Below are 10,019 nucleotides of genomic sequence, written 5' to 3' on the forward strand. Positions count from 1 at the left end.
CAAGTACACCCTCAAAAACCTCATATTTTAAAAGATGCACCCCCAAATTAGGTTTGCAAGAAGTAGGTCATCATTGGTCATTGTATCTGCCTGTTTTTCAATTCCTCAACCTATTCGCAAGGTAAGGTGTGCTGATGAATGCTTTTCTGTTGACTTCGCCTGTAAACAGACCTTTCCTCTGACAACTCAAATGTGGAAATATCCAGATCCAAGACCCCTAAACTCTAACCTGGACAAAGAGAATGAGAGGGAAAAAGCAATGGATTACTGCCCTCATATGTTTTTGCTAAATTATTTCGAGACACTATTTCAAAGGATCCTTATTCTAAGGTAGTATTTGAATTGTAGAAGATGCTTTTTCTAGTCAAAATTAATTTAAGCCCCTCTTAATCTGAGTTAGCATGAAATTGGGAGATCTGTAGGGCCTAACTTGTCTTTGTACTTCTCACTTTTGAAATCTAGCAAGAAAATGAGCAGAATAAAAATATTTTATAATTTGCTTGCCAAATTTTAAAAGGCAGAACCATTCCAGGTCCTAGGAGCTCAAACAGAAAAGTATTATATTTTATATACCACATTAAATAATAAAGAAAAGTAACCTAACAGGGACCAGTTTCAAAATCCTTTCTGGATAATTTGGTACATTTGAAATCTAGCGTGCTTTTCTTGCCTTTCTTAAGCACTCTATAAAACAAGATACTCTCAAATGTGTTAGAACATTTCTGTTTTGATTGGCTCAGAATGACTGGAGGTCCTTGAAATGACTTATAATGAACTAAGCACATGGCATGGTGTCATAAGTCATTCTCTTCAGAGCCTCTTGCTTGTTTTATAGAAATTGCATAACTGGGAAGTAACACATGAAAATCTTATACTGTGCTGGTTGAAAGTTGGATCATAATTCCAAAACATAGGTAAAAGTTTAGAGCAGAAGGCCAGAAGTTTCTTTTATCTTTCAAAATGGTAAACATCTACATTTATTTTTGTAGTTACTTGATTTCTATAGTAGATAAAGTAAAGGGTAAGTTTATTTTGCTTTTTCTCTCCTTTAATCTTGGTTCACTTACGGAATTTCAGAAAGGCTGATATTGAAAGAGGTCAAGATGGACGTTAACTAAGAAACCAATTTTTGGTAGAATAGTCAGAGTTATAATTGCAGGCATTAAGCATCTTTGGATGTTTGAAGTTGAAAAGGAATATTATTTAAAATATACTGTGCAGCTCATAGAACAGAGATCCCAGCTGGAGATTCAGTGTCAGGACAAGATAACCAGGAATAATAGCCAGATTCACAGAAATAGATTGTTCAGGTGAAGATCCCACTGCTGCCGAAATACAGGATTCTATAGCAATATGTGCTGTTGACACAACTATCAGTGGACTAACGAGGTGCATTAGAGCTACTGCTTCTAGGACTTTATCTCCTTGCCACTTCTGCTTCCATTATAAAGCTGTGTCAGGGTGGGATGTTGCGAAAGAACAACATGTATATTATCTATGGTGAAACAGGTCACCAGCCCAGGTGGGATGCATGAGACAAGTGCTCGGGCCTGGTGCACTGGGAAGACCCAGGGGAGTCGGGTGGAGAGGGAGGTGGGAGGGGGGATCGGGATGGGGAATACGTGTAAATCTATTGCTGATTCATGTCAATGTATGACAAAACCCACTGGAAAAAAAAAAAGCTGTGTCTGGCCCCAGCCTCACCTCCTCCAGATTCTAAGGCTCAATGTGTTCAGGTAGTTTGATAGGACCTAAGGTAGCTGCTTCTGATCTAGCCGCAAGGGAGGCTGGAAAGTGGCACTTTCACTTCTATACACTCAGAAGGTGAGGAATTCTTAAAACACTGGAGAGGTTGAGGTACAAGATGACAATAGAGTGACAAGTGTCCCAAAGCTGAAAGAGCAAATTGGTCACTATGATTAGTACAGTAGTCGTCCATCTTTCCAGTTCTCAGACTTTCTACACTCAAAAATTACTAAAGATCTCAGAGAGTTTTTGCTTATATAGGTAATTTCTATCAATATTTATCATATTTATGAGTTAAGAGGAATTTTTAAAAGATGTATTACTTTAACAATTACATATCAGTAATAGCAACATAATGATATATTTTATGAAAAATAGCTATACTACCCAAAACAAAGGAAGTGAATAAGGATGGTATTATTTTACATGTTTGCAATTTGTCTGATTTCTAGCTTAATAGGAAGCAGTTGGATTCTCATAACTGCTTCTACATTAACCTTTTGTAATATCACACATTCTGTAATCTCTGGAAAACTAAGCCATACACTTGTGAAAGAATAAGACTGAAAAGGGTAAATATCATCTTAATATTATTATGAAAATAGTTTTGACTTTGGAGGCTCCTTAAAAGGTACTGGGGTCTCCCTAACACAGTTTGAGAATTGTTAGATGAAAGATTTACTTTGTGATTGTAATTAGGTGATATATATTATACTGAAGCACACAATTCTCTGGATCCTATTCTACTTGTCATATATATTTTTATCCACGACTTGGAAACCTTGCTTGAAGGTTGACAGGATAGAGCCTGTATCAAGTTATTATTATAATGATATTTTTAATAGACTGCAAAAATAATAGCAGGATTCTATTTTGGTTGTTCAATGGGGTTTTGTCCTCTCCTTTGATCTCACAGGTTATTCCTAACTTTAATTTCTGACTCTATAGTTCCCTAAATTTGCATATTATAAGCAATGACAGATTCATTTACTTTTTGAAAACAACCTTGTTATTTTAGAACAGGTTTAGATTTACAGACAGTAAAGAATCCGCCTGCAATGCCGGAGACCCGAGTTTGATCCCTGGGTCTGGAAGATCCCCTGGAGAAGGGAATGGCTACCCACTCCAGTATTCTTGCCTGGAGAATTCCATGGACAGAGGAACAGGTAGGCTACAGTCCATGGGGTTGCGAAGGGTGGGACCCGACTGAGCGACTAACACTTAGATTTACATAATCATTGTGACGAGAGTCCAGAGAGTACTGCGCAGCCGGTCTCCCGTGATAGTGCCTTACCCCTGCGAGGCACATTTTGTCATAGGAGAGATTGATATTAACTCATTACTGTTGACTAAAGTTCATAGTCTATTCTGATTTCCTTATCTGTCTCTTGTTTAATGTCATTTGTCTGCTCCAAGATTCCATCTAGGACACCACATTATGTTTAGTCGTCATTCATCTTAGGTTCCATTTGATTGTGACAGTTTCTCAGACTTACCTCCGTTTTGATGACCTTGACAGGTTTGAGAAGTATTTTATAGGTCAGGTATTTTGTAGGATGTTTCTCAACTGTGATTTGTCTGATGTTTTTCTCATGGTTAAACTGGGTTATGGGTTTTGTGGAGGAAGACCACACAGGCAACATGTCATTTGCATTACATCAAATAATGGGTACATATTATCAAAGTGACTTATGACTACTGGTGTTAACTTTGATCCCCTGGCTTGATGTACTATTTTTCATGGTCTTCACCATAAAGTTACTCTTTTCTTCTCCATCTCCACACTGTGCTCTTTGGAAGAAAGTCACTATGCACAGCTTCTTAAGTATGGACTTAAGAAGTGGGGAGTTAGACTCTGCCAACTGGAGGGTGGAGTGGCTACATAAACTGTTCATAATTCTGCATGAGAGGTGTGTCTGTTCTTTCCCATTTATTTGTTCAATCATTTATATTTATATGTGCTCACAGATATTTACTTTATACTTTGGTATATAATCCACTAGTACTTCATTTATTATATAGCTCAAATTGTTCTAGCTTTGACCACTGGGGCTTGTCCAGTTGGCTCCTGAATCCCTCGGACACACCACCATCATTGTGTGGTCGTTTGTTTGTTGGTTGGTTTGCACGTCCTTCTTTCTCACACTACATGGTGTTCCAGGCGCAGCTGTGTGTTTCCTGCCCCAGTCCTAGCAGCATCAATTTCTCCAAAGAGCTTTGTTTCCTTTTGTTGAAGAACAATATTAGAAACCAAGACACGAGTGAGAGGTGTACTTATTGCTCTTGGGGTGTCATTGCTTTTATGTGCTCTCAGCTGACAGAGCAAGAAAATGTGTGTCTTAACCCACGTACACACAGGTATCTATAAATAAATCTATATGTAAACATCTGCATCTATATTAAACTAAACATTAGTTCATACCAATATCTCTAACTCTAATCCATTGCACATGGGTCATTCTACACCCTTCTCTTCTTGTACTTGTTATATACCTGTAAAATTATTTTAACAGTGAAGGAATTTTGGAATGGAGGTAGGAGAGGAAACAAAAGAATGAAAAGAGCCAGAACTGCAGTGACTAAAGTGAATTAAACATCCGAGAACCTGTACCCTGGTGTTCATACCTACAGTTATGTAGTATCCACAGTAAAAGGCCTTATACAGAGTAAGCTTAAATCTTGTTGCTACTCCACGAGTAACTCAGGTTACAGTTATATAGTATATAGCTTCCTTGTCTCTTGAAGTTTCTTATCTTTAAAGCAGGCAAATATAGCACTCTACTCACAGGAGTGTGAGGAGTAAATGTTAACAAAAACAGCAAACTTAGAATAGAGCCAGGATCAGAATTTATGACCAATTGTTACTATATACACTATTGGGTAAACATATTATAATTTATACTTTACAGATGAAAGAAAGAGAGGCATAGGGATATTATAACCTGCTCAAAATCTCATAGTTAGTAAACTACAGACCCACTTTCTCATAAACTATGCCCTTTAGAGGGTTTCTGAACAGCTCTATACTTATATCTCTTTTTGTTACATTAAGATATAAAGTGCCACTCTGTAAATCTAAAGGGAAGGCTAACTACTGAAAACACTCAAGGATGCTTTGAATATTCTCAATGTCTCATATGAATTCATTGTCACATGGATCATTCCAGCCCCTCCTCTTGCATTTATTATATACTTGTATATCTAGTGATCATCATTATCATTTCCCACATTACCAACATTTTCATGCCAGGAGAGGACTCAGCCAGAAGAGTAGATGAGCCTTCTCAATGCTCATGTTGTCACCTTTAGCCAGTTAAGGCAAAGGTCACCTCCAAGGAGTAGGTTAAAAGTTAGCTCTGCCTTGTCTACACATGTGCCTTCTTGTTATGAGAAGACTTGCTTGGTGAAAGATTCCTGGAAGCTTTACTATTTCTTCCCTGTCATGTGTTCTGGGGAATGTGACACCAGGTCAAGATTCATGGAATATGCAGTTGGTAAAAGAAGTGTCTTAGAAGTACAAAAGGAGGTGCTTTGTTGGACAGAACCTGTAGACGTTTATCTACTCAAATCAAATCCATGACAATGTTACACTCTGTATTTACTTGCCCTACTCCATATCTCTTCCCCTTTGAACACTATGACTCTAATTCTTTCATCTTGCATAACCCTCTGGACGTCACCATTTATTGAACTTACAGTTTCATTTTGAGCCTGGTGTCATCGCCAGATAGATTCTGAAGAGGGAAGCAGCTACCTCCCTCTCCCCTTTCCTCATCACCATGTCGCCACCCCCTCCATTTCTCTCTCAGCATCAGTTAGAAGATTTGAGGGAAATCATAAGTATCTCATAACATCATTTGACAAATATTCGTTTAGGACCTACTATGTCTCAGGGATTTTGCTAGTCACAAGATGCAGTATTGAGTCTGGTACACGTAGTCCTCACCCTCAGGGAGCCTGAAGACCACTGGAAAGTAACATCAGCCTGTGTGAAGTGGGGGCTTCCTCCCATCAGGCACTGGACTCCCCGTGTGCGCTTTCACGCTGAAATCTGCTGTCCTCATCTACAGAGCAGGAGACAGGATTGCCCAAGGCCACACACCTAGGAATGGTGGAGCTGGGACTTGAGTGCAGGTCTGTCTGATGTCACACACTTAACCACACATCCGTCTTCTCGCCTGCCACCCCCCCCCCCCCCCCACACACACACAATCACACACCCTCCCTCAGGAAGCAGGACCTCAGAGTTTGGTGCGTTTGTGGCTGGATAGAAGCTCTTTTCCAATTTTGCTGCAGTTTCTACTGAATACTTTGATTTGCAAATATAAAGGGCTCGCTGAAGCACAGCCTTAAACAAACTGTGGCAGACAGCTGGGGAGGACAGCTGCAGACAGAAAAATGTGGCCGGAAGCTCCAGGGCCGGGAGGAGGAGATGTGCAGCGAGGCGGCTGCAAGCAGAGTAAGCAGTGATGAGCAGAGGTGAGCTGGACTGACAGATTAGACCACCTGGCCCCCAGACCACAGGGGACGAAGGCCTGCAACACTCTCGCATGCACTGGCTTTATCAGGTTATGCAAATGCACCTAGGTTATAAGTATGTTTTTCTTTGCCTATATTATTCAAGTGATTAGTCAAGTAAATTTAAAAATCCTCTTTCTTCCTAATGTATGTTTGACGTAATGAGGTAGAAAGACCTCAGGATTAAAAATAAGGAGACCTAAATTCTTGACCAGATGAATGCTGATAGTCTAATTGTATGATCTTCTGCAAGTTACTTAACTTCTCCCATCCTAGGTACTCTTTCCTCAGATATAAGGAAATAGGACTGCTGAACCTTCAGGGTTTTTGAAGTTCCTAACTGCTCTGATGCCATGATGAACCAAGAACCTACACTGTGTCTAGTGCATTAAACAATTTAAGGTCCAGAGGCAATTAGCAAACATGTGTCTAGCCCTTTGGACTTGTGTTGTCCAGTACTGGAGCTGCCAGCCACATGTGGCTATGGAACACTTGAAATGTAATGTGATGGATCTATAATTCTATGTCACTTTAATTAAATTTGAAATCAGAAAGTGGTGCTGTATTCAGTTACTAAAAATGTTTACATTTGAAACAAGGTAAGGATATGAGTCTTTTTTCAGTGGTTCCCTGAGCTCACTTGGTAAAGAATCCGTCTGCAATGCAGGAAACCCCAGTTTGATTCCTGGGTCAGGAAGATCCCCTGGAGAAGGGATAGGCTACCCACTCCAGAATTCTTGGGCTTCCCTGGTGGCTCAGTTGGTTAAGAATCTGCCTGCAATGTGGGAGACCTGGGTTCGATTCCTGGGTTGGGTAGATCCCCGGGAGAAGGGAACAGCTACCCACTCCATTATTCTTGCCTGGAGAATTCCATGGACAGAGGAGCAAGGCAGGCTACAGTCCACGGGGTTACAAACAGTTGGACATGACTGAGCAACTTTGATTTTCTTTCAAATTTTGTACAATGTAGATACAGATCAAGTGTTTCTGATGAAAATTTAGCATCTAAATTGAGATGTGTTGTACATATAAAATACACCAGATTTAACACAATATAAAAAAAAAGGATGTAAAATATCTCCAGGAGATCTTCCCGACCCAGGGATTGAACTTGGATCTCCCATGTTGCAGGCAGATACTTTACAGTCTGAACCACCAGAAAGCCAAACCAAAATATCTCATTAATCATTTCTCATGTTGAAACGACAGACAATATTTTAGATATATGCGATTAGGTAACTCCAATACTTTGGCCACCTGATGCGAAGAGCTGACTCATTTGAAAAGACCCTGATGCTCGGAAAGATTGAGGGCAGGAGGACAAGGGGACGACAGAGGATGAGATGGTTGGATGGCATCACCGACTCAATGGACATGGGTTTGGGTGGACTCCGGGAACTGGTGATGGACAGGGAGGCCTGGCGTGCTGCAGTTCATGGGGCCGCAGAGTCGGACACGACTGAGCAACTGAACTGAAAAGAAATGTATTACTAAAATTAATTTCCTCTATTTTTACCTTTAATGTGATTATGCCCTTTCATGAATCACAGGCTTGTTATGGTGAAGGGGCTTGCATGACTCAGTGCAGCTATGAGCTATAGCTTGCAAGGTCACCCAAGACAGACGGGTCATAGTGAGGGGTTCTGACAAAATGTAGCCCACTGGAGGAGAAAATGGCAAACCACTTCAGTGTTCTTAACACAAGAATCCCATAAACAGTATGACGGTGAAAAGATATGATACCAGAAGATGAGCTCCCCAGGTCTGAAGGTGTCCAATATGCTACTGGGAAGAGTGGAGGGCAATTACTAATAATAGCTCCAGAAAGAAAGAAGTGACTGGGCCAAAGCGGAAATGATGCTCATTTGTGGATGTGTCTGGTGGTAAAAGTAAAGCCTGATGCTGGGCAAGATTCTCTTAGAAGAAATGCAGTAGCCCTCATGGTCAACAGAAGAATTCAAACTGCAGTACTTGGATACAATCTCAAAAATGACGCAATGATCTCAGTTTGTTTCCAAGGCAAATCATTCAGTATCACGGAAATCCAAGTCCATGCCCCAACCAGTAATTCTAAAGAAGCTGAACAGTTCTATGAAGAGCTACAACAACTTCTAGAACTAACACCAAAAAAAAAAAAAAAAAGATGTCCTTTTCATCATAGAGGGCTGGAATGCAGAAGTAGGAAGTCAAGAGATATCCAGAATAACCGGCAAGTTTGGCCTTGGAATACAAAATGAAGAAGGGAAAAGGCTAACAGAATTTTGTCACAAGAACATACTGGTCATAGCAAACACTCTTTTCTAATAACACAAGAGACAACTCTGCACATGGACATCACCAGGTGATCAATACCAAAATCAGATTAATTATATTCTTTGCAGCCAAAGATGGAGAAGCTCTATACAGTCAGCAAAAACAAGACCTGGAGCTCACTCTGGCTCAGATCATCAGCTCCTTATTGCAAAATTCAGGCTCAAATTGAAGAAAGTATGGAAAACCACTAGGTCATTCAGGTATCACCTAAATCAAGTCCCTTGTGATTATACAATTGAGAAGATGAATAGATTCAAGGGATTAGTTCTGGTAGGCAGAGTTTCTGAAGAACTATGGATGGAGGTTTGTAAATTGTACAGGAGGCAGTGACCAAAACGATCCCTAAGAAAAAGAAATGCAAGAAGGCAAAGTGGTTGTCTGAGGAAGCTTTATAAATAGCTGAGGAAAGGTGAGAAGTGAAAGTCAAGGGAGAAAGGAAGATATACCCAACTGAAAGCAGAATTCTAGAGAATATTGGGAGAGATAAGAAGGCCTTCTTAAATGAACAGTGCAAAGACATAGAGAAAAATAATAGAATGGGAAAGACTAGAGATCTCTTCAAGAAAATTGGAGATATCAAGGGAATATTTCATGCAAGGATAGGCATGAAAAATCACAGAAACAGTAAGGACCTGACAGAAGCAGAAGAAAGTAAGAAGAGGTGAGAAGAATGAACAGAAGAACTGCACAGAAGAGGTCTTCATGACCCTGATAACCACGATGGTGTGGTCACTCACCAAGAGCCGGATATCCTGGAGGGTGAAGTCGAGTAGGAAACATTACTGGGAACTAAGCTAGTAGAGGTGATGGAATTCTAGCTGAGCTATTTCAAATCCTAAAAGATGATGCTGTTAAAGAGTTGCACAAAATATAGCAGCAAATTCTGAAAACAGCAGTGGCCACAGGACTGGAAAAAGTGTTTTCATTCCAATCCCAAAGAAGGGCAATGCCAAAGAATGTTCAAAGTACCATGAGTGCATACAATTGCGCTCATTTCACATGCTGGTAAGGTTATGCTCAAAATCCTTCAAGCTATGCTTCAGTAGTATGTGAACCGAGAACTTCCAAGTGCATAATCTGGGTTTAGAAAAGGCAGAGGAACTAGAGATCAAATAGCCAACATTTATTGGATCATAGAGAAGGCAAGGGAATTCCAGATAAACATCTACTTCTGCTTCATTGATTATGCTAATGCCTTTGACTGTGTAGATCACAACAAACTGTAGAAAATTCTTAAAGAGATGGGAATACCAGACCACTTTACCTATCTCCTGAGAAACCTGTATGCAGGTCAAGACGTAACAGTTAGAACCAAACATGGAACAGTGGACTGGTTCAAAATTGGGAAGGGCTGTATGTTGTCAACCTGCTCATTTCACTTACATGCGGAGCACATCATACTGACGTGTGGTCAGCGTGTGGTGACTGACCTGTGTGACTGG

The sequence above is a fragment of the Cervus elaphus genome, chromosome 8, assembly GCF_910594005.1.
Source record: "Cervus elaphus chromosome 8, mCerEla1.1, whole genome shotgun sequence".
NCBI lineage: Eukaryota > Metazoa > Chordata > Mammalia > Artiodactyla > Cervidae > Cervus > Cervus elaphus.